The 17,140-nt window shown below is 40.3% G+C and overlaps 1 protein-coding gene across 4 annotated transcripts in view; it reads right to left on the minus strand.

Annotated features, from left to right (window-relative positions):
* LOC143715378 (NACHT, LRR and PYD domains-containing protein 3-like) overlaps positions 1–17,140 on the minus strand; it is a 124,891-nt gene that overhangs the window by 33,298 nt on the left and 74,453 nt on the right. For 2 of the 4 annotated variants that reach the window (XM_077207119.1, XM_077207117.1), the window contains exon 1: positions 6,032–6,056. The exons of the other annotated variants lie outside the window; for them this stretch is intronic. The gene's annotated coding sequence lies outside the window, so the exon portion shown is untranslated. Of the gene's footprint in view, positions 1–6,031; positions 6,057–17,140 lie in introns of those variants that run through there. 4 annotated transcript variants of the gene reach the window in all.

Consider the following 17,140-nt stretch of genomic DNA (forward strand, 5'->3'; position numbering starts at 1 on the left):
GTGTTGCTAGGGTGTTTTAAGGTATTTTGGGTGGTTGCTAGGGTGTTCTGGGTGGTTGCTATGGTGTTGCTAGGGTGTTCTACGCTATTTATGATGGTTGCTAGGGTGTTTTAAGGTAAATAGGTGGTTGCTAGGGTGTAATGGGTGGTTGCTAGGCAGTTGCTAGGGTGTGCTGGGTGGTTGCTATGGTGTTGCTAGGGTACTTGTCACAAGTACAGGGATTTGCAAAGAAAAAAAGAACATTTTCTGGGATAAGGAAGATTTGATGGATGATCATTTTGATACAAATGACAGCTACACACAATATGATTATTATATATATATATATATATATATATATATATATATATATATATATGCGTGTATGTATGTGTATATGTGTATGTTTGTAACTGTTTATTCTGTAACTTTTTATTATTTGTTAACATTGTTAATATAGCTAAATAATATATATATATGTGTGTATTGGGGGGGCGCCAAAATTGTTGCTGCATACCCCTCTAACACTGGGTAGTTGCGCCCCTGCTCATAGCGTGCACTGTCAAGCTGTGTCACACCTTTACCTTGACGTTGTAGTTCTGCTTGCATGTGAGGGAAGTTGCGCAGGTTACCGCGCTGCAGCCTGCTTGACATTAGCTTTAGCTTGCTTTTAAATGTTTTCACTGAACTCATCATGTTGACTACATCTTTATCCTTACCCTGCAGCGCTAAATTCAATTCATTGAGCTCGCCAGTGAGATCAGTGAGGAAAGATAAATCTAAAAGCCACTGGTGGTCCTCTAGCTTTGTATGGTAATACACATGTTTTGAAAGCGTCAGGAAGTCCTTGATTTCAGGCAATAGCTCCGTGAATCTGGCCAAAAATGTACCTCTGCTTAACCACCTAACATCCGTGTGAAGCAGCAGGTCTGTGTGCTCAGCATCATTCTCCTCCAAGTAAGCACGGTAAAGCCTTCTCTGCAGACTCCTGGCCCGAATTGAACACACAATCTTCATCGCAATATCCATAACTTCTTTCATATTTAAAATCTTTCCACACAACGCTTGCTGGTGAATTATACAATGATAATTCAGGATATCCGGGAAAGATTCACTTTCTTTGCACAGTGCAATGAACCCACAGGTGCGGCCCATCATAGCAGGCGCCCCATCAGTTGTGATGGAGATCAGCTTGAAGAGCGGCAGTTTTGTCTCGCTAACAAATCCCATGAAAGCATTAAAAATATCCTCACCTCTGGTGTGTCCTTTTAATGGCAAAATTGTGAGTAGCTCTTCCTTGGCGCTCATGTCCCCAAAAACCATCCTGATGAAAACAGACAATTGTGCCACATCCACCATATCAGTCGACTTGTCAAATTGGAGGGAAAAGCACTCACACGCGTCAATATCCTTCTTCAGTTGCTCCTCTACATCCACAGCCATTCTCTCAAATCGCCTTGTTGTAGTATTGCGGGAGAGTTGCACTTCTTTAATGGCCTTCACGATCTCTGTTTTATTTTTAAAGTCGTCAAAAAGGCTATCCGCTGCCTCGAGAAAGGCTTCCTTCACCATATCGCCGTCATTGAATGGCTTCTTGTGTTTAGCAAGGACGTGACTGACGCGATAGGAAGCAATAGTTGCGGCCTTACTCTGGGTCTTCGGTTTGGTGAAGATAGATTGCCGCGCAGCAAGCTGTGCTTTCAAATCCCGCACTTTTGTGGCACGTAAAGGCGTTTTTGCAGGGAAATCCCTCTCGTAGCTCCCGTGTACGGTTTTAAAATGCCGCTCCAGATTTCCTTTTTTTGCCAACGCCATCGTTGCATTGCAGATCAAACAAACAGGCTTTGAATGAGAATAAACAAAAAAATAATCTTCCTCCCATTCAGGGTGAAAATGGTAGGTCTTGGCTCGTTTCCCCTCAGCCATGTTTACGTTTAGGAGCGTGTAACCGCTGTTCGCTAGCTTCTAGTTACTGTTGACAACTGTCAAACTCCTGTCATGCATGTCACGCGCGACCTAAAAACGCGCGGTTAAACATGACCTTTACTTTTTTTGTGGACGTGTTGGCAAGGACTCATGATATAGGCTGTAGTGTACATTTAATAAAAAGTATAACACACACATAAAAAAAAACTTTTATTTTAAAAAAAAAATCTACACTCCTCGCGATCGACTTGGGATCAGTCCGCGATCGACTGGTTGGGCACTGATGTTATACATAATCCATTAAATAAAAGTTTTGTTTTTCTTGCTCCTAGGAGGACCGATGGCCAATTACACACTGCAAAACGGCATGTCAAAATAGATACGCACAACAGATTAATAGATACATAGAAAAATATTCATATCAATATATTTTTAAAATTCCATTCCAAATATTTGCAAAAGTAATGGCTTGTAAATAATCTTAAATGTCTCATTGTACATTGCTATTCTTGTTATGTAAGAGTCGTTGCTAAACATTAAATCTGCACTTTACTTGAGAACCATCACTAATTTCACACTCAGTGATTTGATTCTTAATTGTCAATCTCACAGTAAAATTAAAATGTGAAGTTTTAGTAAACTATAAGTTAATGTATAATTGTTCATCTAATAGTAAAATATAAATGTATGACTCTATGTAAACCATACATCAAATGTTTTTTAGGAGATTTGAGCTACTTGATAATTTTTTCTCCAGTTGTTTACTTGGTCTTATTTTCTTTTATCATTTCTTTTAAATATTTAAATTCCTTCTTCATGTGCAAGAACATTCAACTAGTAAACCTGAATTATTTATTCATACACAAATTTGCCTGAAGGAATTTTACATTGTCACGATTTAGGAAACATTAAAATACTGACCACTGAACTCTAGACAACATCTGCAGCACTGAAGATTTATGAACGTTTATTTTCCTAATGTTTTAACAAAGAACTGATTGTTCTGATTGACACTTACTGAACTGATCTGGATTCTTTAATCACAGGAAGCAGCTTCTGAATAACCTTTAGTATTTCAGTTTTATTGTCTCTTCCAACAAAATAATTAATATCAAACTTATCCAGCTTCTCCTCCGATGTCAACAACACAAAGACTACAGCTGACCACTGAGATGAAGAGAGTTTGACTACCTTTATTCTTCCAGATTTCAGATACTGTTGTATTTGCTCCACTAGTGAATGATCACCCAGTTCATTCAGACAGTGGAACAGATTGATGGATTTCTCTGGAGAGTCAATCAATCAATCAATCAACTTTATTTCTATAGCGCTTTACACAACCGTCAGGTATCCAAAGTGCTTCACATCATAAAAAATAAAACATATCATACAATAAATACATATAACAGTGAAAATCAAAAAAGAAAAGTAAAATTGAAAAGAAACAAAAACAGGGAAATTGTCACACCACTACTGCGTATTAAAAGCCATTCTAAACAGGTGGGTTTTAAGTTTAGACCTAAAAACAGTTTCATCCGTAATTGTACGGATATCAGGGGGTAACTTGTTCCAGAGTCTCGGGGCAACAACTGCAAACGCCTGATCACCCCATCGCTTATACTTTGCCCTTGGGACTTCTAAAACCAACTGGTTTGAAGACCGTAACGACCGGCTGTACTCACGCAGAGTTAAATACTCCGGGGCCAGGGCATTTAGGGCCTTAAAAACGAACAGCAAAATCTTAAAATCTATTCTAAACTGCACTGGAAGCCAAAGTAAATTGTAGAGGACGGGAGTGATGTGTGCACGCTTCGGTGTATTTGTTAAAAGCCGAGCAGCAGCATTTTGCACAAGTTGAAGTCGTGCAATGGAGCTTTTATTTAAACCAACATAAAGAGCATTACAGTAGTCCAACCTCGAACTAATAAAAGCATGAATCACCTTTTCTAAATCATGCTTGTTAAGAAAAGGCTTAACTTTAGCTACAAGACGAAGCTGGAAAAAACTCATTTTGACAACATTGCTAATTTGCTTGTCAAATTTCATGTTGCAATCAAAAATAACCCCCAGATTTCTGACAGCTGGCTTAAGGTATGGCGCCAGAGCCCCCAAACTCACCGCTGAACTATTTGGGTTACCGAAGATGATACACTCATTTTTTGCTTTGTTTAAACTAAGAAAATTTTGTGACAACCACAACTCAATATCATCAATACAACTAAGTAGGGAGTCAAGTGCGACACTATCATTCGGTTTTAAAGGCAAATAAATCTGCAAATCATCAGCATAACAATGAAAGGACAGATTGTGCTTTCCTATAATACTCCCCAACGGCAACATATATGAAGAAAAAAAGATTGGGCCAAGAATTGAACCCTGGGGTACCCCACAAGAAAGAGGAGCAGCTGACGAGGAGCATTCACCAATCATAACTGAGAAGCTCCTATTTGCTAAGTAGGAGCTAAACCATTGAAGGGCCAAACCTCGAATGCCCACACAATGCTTGAGGCGAGATAGGAGGACTGCGTGGTCCACCGTATCAAACGCCGCTGTGAGGTCCAAAAGCACTAAAACAGTAGGATTCCCAGCATCCACAGACAAGGCAATGTCATTATGTACTGACATTGTGTAATGTCACAATGGTCCTGATCTTCTCCTTAGTGTACTCAACGGTTTCCTCATTGCTGTCAGATATGCTTCTTGTCTGTTTCATTAGTCTTTGTAGGAGAATCTGATGAGACTTTACTGACAGACCCAGAAGAAACCGCAGGAAAAGATCCAGATGTCCATTTTTACTCTGTAGAGCCTCATCCACAGCTCTCTGATGCAGCTCAGATAATGAAACATGTTCTGATGAATTGTGTCGTAACCAATCCTTAACTTTGGACCGCAAACTCTGTTTAGTGATAGGGTTAAATGCATTTCTGTTGTTGCATTTCTCTGAAGATCTGAGAGCACAATCCTGAGTACACTGATGCTTCTGTCACATCAATGCCACACTCTCTCAGGTCTTCCTCATAGAAGATCACATTGCCTTTCACAAGCTGCTGAAAAGCCAGTTTCCCAAGTTTGACGATCAGGTCTTCATCTGTCTCGTTCTTCTCATAGTCTTTCTCATCTTCGATGTTGGTCTGAAGGATCAGGAAGTGTGTGTACATTTGAGTGAGAGTCTTGGGAATCTCTCCAGTCTCTGCTTCGCTCAGCATCTTCTCCAGAACAGTGGCTGAGATCCAGCAGAACACTGGGATGTGGCACATGATGTAGAGGCTCCTTGATGACTTCAGGTGTGTGATGATTGCATTGGCCAGACTCTGATCACTGATTCTCTTCCTGAAGTATTCCTCCTTCTGTGGATCATTGAAGCCTAGTACCTGGTACGTACCTCGTACTGCTGGTCTGGAGGTGATCCAGATGAGAGCAGAGGGAAGCAGATTCCCTGTAATGAGGTTCGTCAGCAGCACGTCCACTGATGTCTCTTTGCTCTGATCACGTAGAATCTCATTGTTGTGAAAGTTTAAGGGAAGACGACACTCATCCAGACCATCAAAAGATGAACAGCACTTTATATTTGTCACTGGATAATTCCATTTCTTTAGTTTCAGGGTAAAAGACATGAAGAAGCTCTGCAAGACTGAGTGTTTTGTCCTTCATCAGATTGATCCCTCTGAAAGGAAGTGGAAATATGAGCTGGACGTCCTGATTCTCTTTCTCTTCAGCCCAGTCCAGGATGAACTTCTGCACAGAGACTGTTTTTCCAATGCCAGCGACTCCCTTTGTCAGCACAGTTCTGATGGGTTTGTCTTGTCCAGGTAAAGGTCTAAAGATGTCGTTGCATTTGATCGGTGTGTCCTCTGTTGCTACTCTCCTGGATTGTGTCTCAATCTGTCTCACCTCGTGTTCAGTATTGATCTCTCCACTCTCAGTCTCTGTGATGTAGAGCTCTGTGTAGATCTCATTCAGGAGTGTTGGGTTTCCCTGCTGTGCTGTTCCCTCATACAGACACTCAAACTTCTTCATCAGATTTGATCTAAACCTGTTGAGGACTTCATGGCTGTAAAATTAAAATACCACAGTATTAATAAGCACAATGTCTTTTTTAATCATATATTTTGTTGAAATGTAATACCTGAGATCAGTCTGTGTATCTCCACTCCTCATAGACACACAGCTCTGGTTCTGATCCCTTCTTAAGAACTGAACTATAAAAGAGTTTAAAGTTAAACATATTTGCCATATTCAACGTATTACATATCCATTTATCAATAAAACAACCACTTTTCATGATTATTTAATTTACACTGTTATTACAAAAATTGTAATTTCACAATTCTGTGTTCTTTCACAGATGTGTCTCTGTGTGAGCAACACTATACTGTATGCAGTAAAATATTACATTAAAACATTCTTCTTGTTCATTGTTTATATCTTGTAGAATATATAACTGATAATGTTCTGATAATATACGATGAGCTGAATGAAACGCTCTAGAGGGTAGTAAAAATCATCAACTTTATTAAAGCCCGTCCGTTGAACAAACAAATCTTTGCCGATGTGAAGATATGTGCACCAGACACTCCTCCTTCATACCAAATGTGCTGGCTATTAAGAGGCAAAGTGTTAGTCGTTTTATGAACTGAAAGAAAAAAATAAAGGAGTTCCTGAGACTGAATAACCAGAAACTGCTTGACCAAATGACAGATAAATTTCTTAGTAGAGCGTCATACCTGCTTGATATTTTCAGCCTCTATAACGAAACAAACAAGCGCATGCAGAGCGCGGATGCCAATGTCCTGGAATGCAAGGAAATCATTGACGCATTTGTGCACAATGTGGATTTCAGAAAGAATAAACTAATATAATAAATGAGTAGCCTTGAAATAAAGGAAATACAAGTTTTGTCACAAGGGTACAAATATATACCCTCAGGTTCCCCTTGAGGGTACAGCCCCAGTGACAAGCCATTGTAACCCTAAAGGTACAATTATGTACTTTACTTTCTGAGAGTGTACATGGGTGGAATAACATATGGCAGGACTTCTACTTTCTGACCCCTGGACTAAACACCTCTGGAAATTAGTGACTCAGTGGCTCTATCCCCTTCTACATTCCTGTTCTTGTCTTATTTCCCTGTACAGTTTCCCCAAAGTCATATGAAAGTAACCTAATAATTAGAATTTCCTTTAGGATTTCCAGTGTGGTTGGATGCATTGATGACACACATATATGGAAGTAAAATAATGTCAAATGTTTTTGAAATAAAAAGCCTGTTCAATTGCACTACTTGAAAAAATAGGCATTGCATTAACCATGCTTGCATTTTAATGTATTTATTTTTAGGGCTTGCATTTTTATGGGCTGAAATTCAACATCGTGAATATTTAAGCTGTGGTTATTTCAATTAAAAACATTTCAAACACCTTTTCATTATTAAAAATTCAATAATCCATATTCACCATTCATATTTCACTTCCAAAATATTCAAACTGTTTAAAAATACAACCTATAATATTCAACAGGCAATTTTTGGTCCATTTTATTTCGCTTTGCGAATTCGATTTCCACAAATTCAATGATTCAAATTCGACAGTAAATTCAACATTGACGGCCAGGAATTGCAGGAAAAGCAGTAGATTGCCGAGCATAATCTCCATCTGCTGTTAGTCTACCTCACCAGCAGGGGGTGCAAAAGCGCGTGTTGTTGATGAAGACCAGCAAAATTAGAGCAAGTCATTCATTCATAAAACTCATTTACAGCAATGTAAGTGTATATGTGATTATTATGATGGCTGTTTATGTTAAATTCGGTGCCTTCACGGTTACTTTTCCTTTGTAGCCTACATGCATATTTCTCTACCGTGAACGAGATTATAATGTTATTCCCCGATGCGGATACAGATCCAATGTTACATTTTTGAGGTTGACATATATTTCTCTTGGTTGTTTAGTTGCCTTAACTTTATATCGTGGCGATGTGCTGCATGCAGGCTATTAGGGTTTCCCTCAATACTTTAGGATTCCCCTGCTGGACATATACAACGCTTAACGTAGCTTAATGGACTAGTGATGTAAAAGTCCAAACTCGCAGGCAAGCAGATGGACTCAGAATAAAGCGCACAGCTGAACGTTTCCCAGAGACAGACTGGCATAAAGATGGCTTGATGTTGGACATTCGCACATTTAGGGACCGTCTCTAAAGTGTATATGACTTTGGTATACACGTTTCTAACTTCAATAGCATTTGAATAGAACGACTTACAGTCATAAAACCAACTGTAAAGTGTTCATGTAGTGTCAGGCATAATGCGCACCCTTTGGATTTTTGATATTTATTCAAATAAATTTAAGTTTGCTATTGAAGCTAGAAACGTACCTGCCAATGATCTATACACTTTTAGACGGTCCCTAAATGTGCGAATGTCCAATGTCAAGCCAATTTTACATTTAGTCATTTAGCAGACACTTTTATCCAAAGCAATTTACAGTTAACGTGATTTTTACCATAACCCTCTGAGGTCTAAGGGTTTTTTGGGGTCCTTGAGGTGTTCTGACATGCTCTGACATTTGTGCTTTTTTCAGTTATTTATAAACATGTTAATGGCAAAGGTGTAAATTCACTCTATATAGCACAAACGGGGCTACCGTAATATGTGAGCCACATGTATGTACATGTTTGTATTTTTTAGAGAATAATGTTTATGCGTGGTTATTGAAATAACTAAGACTTAAAGTGTCTGAAATAAGGCCACAAATCACATACTAAATATGTGTCCACAAGACTTTTGACTAATGAGTGTTGTTGCCTAGAATTTTTGCCTCAAAATGATCTGAAAATCATCCTGCCTAATCATTTACACAAAACAATACATTGATTTAAATTGTATAAGACACCTTTTGTTTGGAAAGGCAATATGCGTGGAGGCGTGTTCACACCTGAGAAGACAAAGGCCGGATAATGAGCCACATACATAATGAGCTGCATATTAGCCTTTCACACAGGCTTGTCACAGGATCCCAAAGAATGCAAGGACAAAAGAAATTATCTATATATACATATTTTACAATTAGAAATTGTAACCAATTACAAATAGGTTACAATTACAACAACAATTACAATTTTAACAATATTTCAAGTGTATTTCTTTGTAAAAAGTATACATTTTATCATACGTATTAAAAAAGGTAAAGATTCATTAGTTTGAATATTGGAACAAACACTATAATAACATCTTAATTGATAATTCAATATACCTACTTTATTTTTGACAAAACATCATACTATAGTATATTTAACTATGAGCAGAAATTGGTGAACAAAAGCGTACCTATTTAATGTGACAGTAGCCTTTTTTTTACAGTCAAAACTTTATAATCTATCCAAAACTAATCACAAAATCTTGTCTAAACATTCATATTTAGTCTGTAACATATTGTGTATGATATATTAGCATATACATGTGAATTTGCAGTTTGTTGCTTATACAGACATTTTATTTCAACATATTTCAGCCTATTTTTACTCATCTTAGTAGGCTATAGCAATATAGTTTGGATGTGTTCATGTAAACATAACGTTTACTAATGTAGGTGCGAGAGTGAATGAATGGCACAGACACGCGCTGTATAACTGAAGTAAACAAAGCGCGCGCGCCTGTGCCGTTCATTCATCATTTAGCCTACACACAGACACGCAATTCATATTTAAACAGTCTGTTTGCAGTTTACAGTCAGACACTATTCAATATCGCGATTAGAACAAAGCACTTAAGAATAAATGACTTACTACATCAGCTGGATCCGTTGCTCCTCGAAATGAAACAGCACTTCTGGTACATTATCCTGGGTTATTAGATAGTATTATTCCTCACAGCGAAAGGATATGCTGTGTACACAGCTGTAGTAAGATACTTACTAAAAACGATGTGTTTTATAAACCAGCTGGTGGGCGTTGGCATGTTTGAATGGCTTGCCTAAGATCATTTGCGTTTGAATTGCGTCAGAATAGACTTAACTGACAGAGAGAAGGCAGAACGCGCATCATGTTTGTTTTTCTTTATTTGGCGAAAAGCACAACACTTTGTTTTTATTGTGAGTATCCACAAAATAAATAGACACTTATCAGGATCTAATGATGTACAACACTTAATATGTAAGATCAAAATCAACAGAGTATTTTGAGTTTCTTTTGCACTGATAAGAAAAAAAGCGCCGACTCCAGGGGGTTAATGTGGTGGAGAGGTTTGAGTACCCGAATGACCCTAGGAGCTAGGTTGTCCGGGGCTATATGCCCCTGGTAAGGTCTCCCAAGGCAAACAGGTCCCAGGCGACGGGTCAGACTAAGAGCGGTTCGAAATACCCCTTATGAGAAAAATCCAACAGAGGACCGTGACGTCGCCCGGTATGGCGCATCCGGGGCCCCACCCTGGAGCCAGGCCCGGGGTTGGGGCTCGTATGCGAGTGTTCTTCGGGCTCAGCCCGAAGGAGCGACGTGGGGCCACCTTCCCGTGGGCTCACCACCTGCAGGAGGGACCGTAAGGGGCCGGTGCCGAGAGGATTGGGTGGCAGTCGAAGGCGGGGTCCTCGACAACCCGATCCCTGGACACGGAAGCTAGCTCTAGGGACGTGAAACCTCGCTGGCGGGGAAGGAGCCTGAGATTGTGCGTGAGGTTGAGAGGTTCTGACTACAGATAGTCGGGATCACCTCTATGCACGTCTTGGGCTCTGGAACCACACTCCTCGAGAGAGGATGGACACTTCACCACTCTGGAGTTGCCCATGGTGAGAGGCGGCGGGCTGGTGTGGGTTTGCTTATAGCCCCCCAGCTCAGCCGCCTTGTGTTGGAGTTCACCCCGGTGAACGAGAGGGTCGTTTCCCTGCGCCTACGGGTCGGGTATAGGTCTCTCACTGTCGTGTGTGCCTACGGGGCCAAACAGCAGTGCAGAGTACCCGACCTTCTTGAAGTCTCTGGGATGGGGTGCTGGAAAGTGCTCCAACTGGGGACTCCGTCGTTCTACTTGGGGACAGAAAATGCCCACGTGGGCAGCGACAGTGACACCTGGAGGGCCGTGATTGGGAGGAATGGCCCCCCTGATCTGAACCCGAGTGGTGTTCAGTTATTGGACTTCTGTGCTAGTTACAGTTTGTCCATAACAAACACCATGTTCAAGCATAAGGGTGTCCATCAGTGCACGTGGCACCAGGACACCCTTGGCCGTAGGTCGTTGATCGACTTTGTAGTCGTTTCTTCTGACCTGCGGCCGTATGTCTTGGACACTCGGGTGAAGAGAGGGGCGGAGCTGTCAACTGATCACCACCTGGTGGTGAGTTGGATCCGATGGCAGGGGAGGAAGCTGGACAGACTCGGCAGACCCAAGCGTACTGTGAGGGTCTGCTGGGAACGTTTGGCCAAGTCTCCTGTCAGAGAGATCTTCAACTCCCACCTCCGGCGGAGCTTCGACCTGATCCCGAGGGAGGCTGGAGATATTGAGTCTGAGATATTCCAGAGGGAAGCAGTGCCCTACTAGCGCTGTCTACAGTAGAGGTGGGGAGCTGTTGACCTCAACTGGGGATGTCGTTTGACGGTGGAAGGAATACTTCGAGGATCTCCTCAATCCCGCCGTCACGTCTTCCATTTAGGAAGCAGAGGCTGAGGGCTCAGAGGTGGACTCAACTACAGGGGGATCACACTTCTCAGCCCTCCTGGGAAAGTCTATGCCAGGGTACTGGAGAGGAGAATACGGCCGATAGTAGAACCTCGGATTCAGGAGGAACAGTGTGGTTTTCGTCTGGGCCGTGGAACACTGGACCAGCTCTATACCCTCTACGGGGTGCTGGAGAGTTCATGGGAGTTTGCCCACCCAGTCCACATGTGCTTTGTGGATTTGGAGAAGGCATTCGACTGTGTCCCTCGCGGTGGCCTGTGGAGGGTGCTCCGGGAGTATGGGGTCCGGGGTCCTTTACTAAGGGCTGTCCGGTCCCTGTACGACCGAAGCAGGAGCTTGGTTCGCATTGCCGGCAGTAAGTCAGACTTGTTCCCGGTGCGTGTTGGACTCAGGCAGGGCTGCCCTTTGTCGCCGGTTCTGTTCATAATTTTTTATGGACAGAATTTCTAGTCGCAGCAAAGGGCCGGAGGGTGTCAGGTTTGTTGACAACACGATTTCGTCTCTGCTCTTTGCAGATGATGTTGTCGTGTTGGCCTCATCAAACCAGGACCTTCACCATGCACTGGGACGGTTTGCAGCCGAGTGTGAAGCGGCTGGGATGAGAATCAGAACCTCCAAATCCGAGGCCATGGTCCTCAGTCGGAAAAAGGTGGCTTGCCCACTTCAGGTTGGTGGAGAGTTCCTGCCTCAAGTGGAGGAGTTTAAGTATCTTGGGGTTTTGTTCACGAGTGAGGTAAGGATGGAACGGGAGATTGACAGACAGATCGGTGCAGCTTCTGCAGTAATGCGGTCGATGTACCGGTCTGTCGTGGTGAAGAAAGAGCTGAGCCGCAAGGCGAAGCTCTCGATTTAACGGTCAATCTACGTTCCTACTCTCACCTGTGGTCATGAGCTTTGGGTCATGACCGAAAGGACAAGATCCCGGATGCAGGGGGCCGAAATGAGCTTTCTCCGCAGGGTGGCTGGGCGATCCTTTAGAGATAGGGTTAGAAGCTCGGTCACTTGGGAGGAGCTCAGAGTAGAGCCGCTGTTCCGGATCTGTTCCGGATGCCTCCTGGACGCCTTCCTGGGAAGGTGTTCCGGGCGCGTCCCACTGGGAGGAGGCCCCGGGGAAGACCTAGGACAAGCTGGAGAGATTATGTCTCCCGGCTGGCCTGGGAACGCCTCGGTGTCCCCCCGGAAGAGCTGGAGGAAGTGTCTAGGGAGAGGGAAGTTTGGGCATCTCTGCTTAGACTGCTGCCCCCACGACCCGGCCTCAGATAAGCGGAAGAAGATGGATGGATGGATGGATTTACAGTTAAACTAACAATAGGAGGACAGCAATATGCAAGTGCTATTATCCCAGTTTAAGCTAATGCAATACGTAGGCATACTATATATATATATATATATATAGAGAGAGAGAGAGAGAGAGAGAGTGTGGAGAGAGAGAGAGAGAGAGAGAGAGAGAGAGAGAGAGAGAGAGAGAGAGAGAGAATAGAATAGAAATTGTTAATTGATCAAGTGTTGATTTTATGCCCGTACATCACAAAACGCTCTGCATGAAACTTTGCGCGTTATTTTTTTGCGGTTTATTCTGAGTCCATCTTCTTGCCTGTAGCCTATATAGTAGCCTACATCCCCAATAAGGTGCAAGATTGGTCTTTTATATCACTGTATGCGTTAAGCGTTTTGTCCCAACGGAAAGGGAATCCTTGAGTACACAGCAAAATCCCCAGTGTTAAATCAACACTGCTCAGAGCACATATGGCCCCACTCTACAGAGTTTTAAAATAACACTGAAGTAGTGTTAAAGTTAATGAGATAATTAAGTGATTAATTTAGTGATGATTGAGCATTATTGAAGACACCTGATGTTAACAAGCAGAATCACTGAAGGAGAAAATCTCAAATTGTAAGCCACCGTTATGGTGATCATTGTTTGCTTTTGTTGGGCTCTTGACCCTTATATGTTTACTTAAAATTTTTCTTGTCTGCTGTCATTGATTTATAACAGTCAGATGAACAAACAGACAATGTGATCTGATGGTGTTGGCTATATTATGACAATCATCATTTGAACTTGATCACTGAACTCATTAAGATCCTTATTTCTGACTTAGATTTATGTAGTTGATTACAGCATAATTGTGATTCTGCATAAATATCTAGAATTTTAGATATAATAAAGGATTTCTTTAAAGTTGTTTTGAACAAAAAAAATCTCTTTTAGGGACTCACAAACGTCAAGATTCAGTCTATGCATCTAAACAATGGTGACGAGCATAATATTCAATTAGGAAAATTAAATTACATAGACAATTCAGATTATAATTTATTCATACCACAATGTATGATGGGAGTCATTAATGAGTTGTGATTGGTGGCAACCACTGCAACATGCTTTATTATTGTTACCATTGTTGAGATTCACAGGCTGATTATTGATCAGTCTGTGTTTCTAAATAAGTTCATTTGAAAGTCTTTTGATCAGAACAATGTTTATTAAATATTTTGGATTATATGAAAAATACTGAAAATCATCTGCTGTAGAATTACAAAAAAGCTGCTGCTAACATCATAAACCAAACAATCTCAATAAGTTTTGTTTTTCGGATCACAACATGATTATGACTTAACATAACCAATACCATCAGATCACATTGTCTCTTTGTTCATTTGACTGTTATAAATCAATAACAGCAGACAAGCAAAATTTAAAGTAAATATATAAGGGTCAAGAGCCCAACTAAATCAAGCACGGATCACCATAATGGTGACGCAAAACTAACATTAACAGTTTAAGGGTCAAGAGCTCAACTAAAGTAAACACTGACCACCATATAGAGACTTAAAATATGTAGTGATGGGCAGATCGAGGCTTCGTGAAGCAATGAAACAGTTGAACCAAATGGTCCATATTGTTTCGAGGCTTCGTAACCTATAGGCTCCTCCCTGTGCATAATGTTATTTTGGTCCTGCAAAATGAATAATAATAAAATAAATCAAGCCACAATGTCTCACTTTTTTACATATTTTTATTCAAAAATATAAATTTTTCTGCTGTGGAAGGACTTCGCCTACTTCTTTTTTTACAGATAATTTCTCCAGCCTTTGAAAAAATCATCTCACAAGGGACACTTGTTGCTGGCATGCAAAGATATTTTTTAGCTAGGACATACAAATGAGGAAAGATTACTGCTCTCTCTTTCCAGTAAATTAGTGGATCATGAGTTCTGGGCAAATACGCATCGTTGATGTATTTTTTCACTTCCACTGTGGCATCAGCTGTAGCATTGTGTATCATCTGGGTTTGATGGATACGAGTATCAAAAAGTTCCCATAAAATGCCCTGTGTTTCTACTGGTGTTGATGGTGATGGTGATGATGTTGATGGTGATGGATACATCTGCATACCTTGCTTAGATGGCCCAGCAGTGTCAGTAGCAGGCCTAGGTACAGGGGGAATGCCATCCTCTGCACCCTGCAAAATGGCAGGATGAGTGCTCCTCAAATGGCGCATCATGGATGATGTATTGTTGCAGTAGGCGAGCTGCCGATCACAATACACACATCTCACTTTATTTGGGGTTTCTAAATGGAAATGCTCCCACACCACAGATGTACGGCATCTCTTCTGGGGAGCCTCCATTTTATCTATCTATCCAAATCTATCTAGATATGTATCTCTAATCTATCTATGTAATTAGATATATGTATCTACAATCTATCATTTAGATATGTATATATATAATATGTATCTATAATATATGTATTTAGACATGTATCTATAAATGTATCTATAATCTATGTATTTATATAGCCTATGTAGGCTATATTTAATCTATCTATCTATCTATCTATCTATCTATCTATCTATCTATCTATCTATCTATCTATCTATCTATTAACCTAGCTGTCTATATATATTTATATCTATGTATCTATTAATGAGTCACTATATGTATACTCTTTGTCTCTAGCCTATCAGTCAATGTGTTGTGTAAATTTAAATGTAAGCCTAAATATAACCAAACAAATCGCACTATAAATGTCACTATATCACCAAAAATCCGCTATCTCAAAATCAAACCTCTCACAAAAACCCACGAGGTCAATATTCGTTGATTTCACTTTTATACAGATGTGCGATTGTGTGGTCTGTTTCCGACCGTGTCGATCAAACGCTGATTCGGCGGATCACACCTGATGAAACATTTAGTGAAACACTTCGAGGCTTCGGCTGCGTTCCAAACCGCATACTCAATGAGTAGGTACTTAATTTCAATGAGTACTTACTTAACGAGCGCTAAAAGAGTAGGTACTTTATAGCCAAATCTCGTTGAGTATGAATGCGATCCGGACATCATCCGCCATGTTGACGTTATCATGTGACCTACGACGCGTTATCACAAGCGCAACAACTTAAAAGATGAACGACACGTTTAATTCATCTATCTGTAAATATCTTGATATTGATGAAACTTGCTCATTTTGTGGTATTGTTGAAGAAACAGCTGCCAATTTATTTTGTGAATACATTTAGGGTTGATTTAAGTTGTTATATTTTAAACCCTACTAATGTGACCCACAGTTCCTTATAACGATTGTTTTTAAGAAACCCCAAAATCGTCATCTCTTGAATATGTTGTTAATTTCTTTATTTTATACCCAAAAAGTTTCTCCTTTAAGTTTTCCTCTTTTCATGATGAATTTACCTCTCGTTTCATCCCTCAGACTTATAACAACAAAACAATTTTTTAATGTAGGGCCTATTATGAAGAACTATTTAAAGATATTTAGCCTTGTTATTGTTCTTTTTTCCCTGTGTATATATCATATTATGATGTACACAAACCAATAATCCTTATGTTTTCTGTTTTGTCATTATGATTGTTCATTGTTAGAAACAAATATGGTATCTTTCTATGATCTTTATGTAATAAGTTTAAATTATATGAGCGACAGGTGCACTAACACTTCATAACATCAGTAACTCGACAGCACAACCTAGAACAGTTTTCCTCGGCGTTTGTAATGTCTGCATAAGGAGACGGGCCGCTGCTCGAAGATCTCCTGTGGAGAAAACTGTTGATTTTATACTCGAAAAATGTAAGTATCGCTCCTTAAAAATTAATATATTACCTCAGAATGAATTGCATTGTTAGCCCACCCCAAAACTTAAACAAAATAATATTAAATGCTAACCAATACTTAATTATATTACTTTTTTATATACTAAAAATGATATAATTTAATAAAACAAGCAAAATGTAATTTGTTTTGTCATATGAGTTATGCATGAATACACGCGAACATCTCAATTGTCAGTCAAGCAATGAATTAATGCATACATTAAATAATTATATTTTATATACTGACAACAATAAGAAACATGAATAAATGAGTAAAAGAACAAATAAAAGTAACCATCACACAATAAACAAATGCATATACAATTCAACAACACATGAAACAAATCTTTATTCAAACTACAAGCATGTATTACAGGCGCTCAACCCCACATACTGCCATCTCAACACAGCGGTTCCCATTCTGCGGCTTTACTCTGATGAATTCACCAGAGGTGACCGTGC

The sequence above is a fragment of the Siphateles boraxobius genome, unplaced genomic scaffold, assembly GCF_051911475.1.
Source record: "Siphateles boraxobius isolate OS27281-9 unplaced genomic scaffold, OSU_SipBor_1 6, whole genome shotgun sequence".
NCBI lineage: Eukaryota > Metazoa > Chordata > Actinopteri > Cypriniformes > Leuciscidae > Siphateles > Siphateles boraxobius.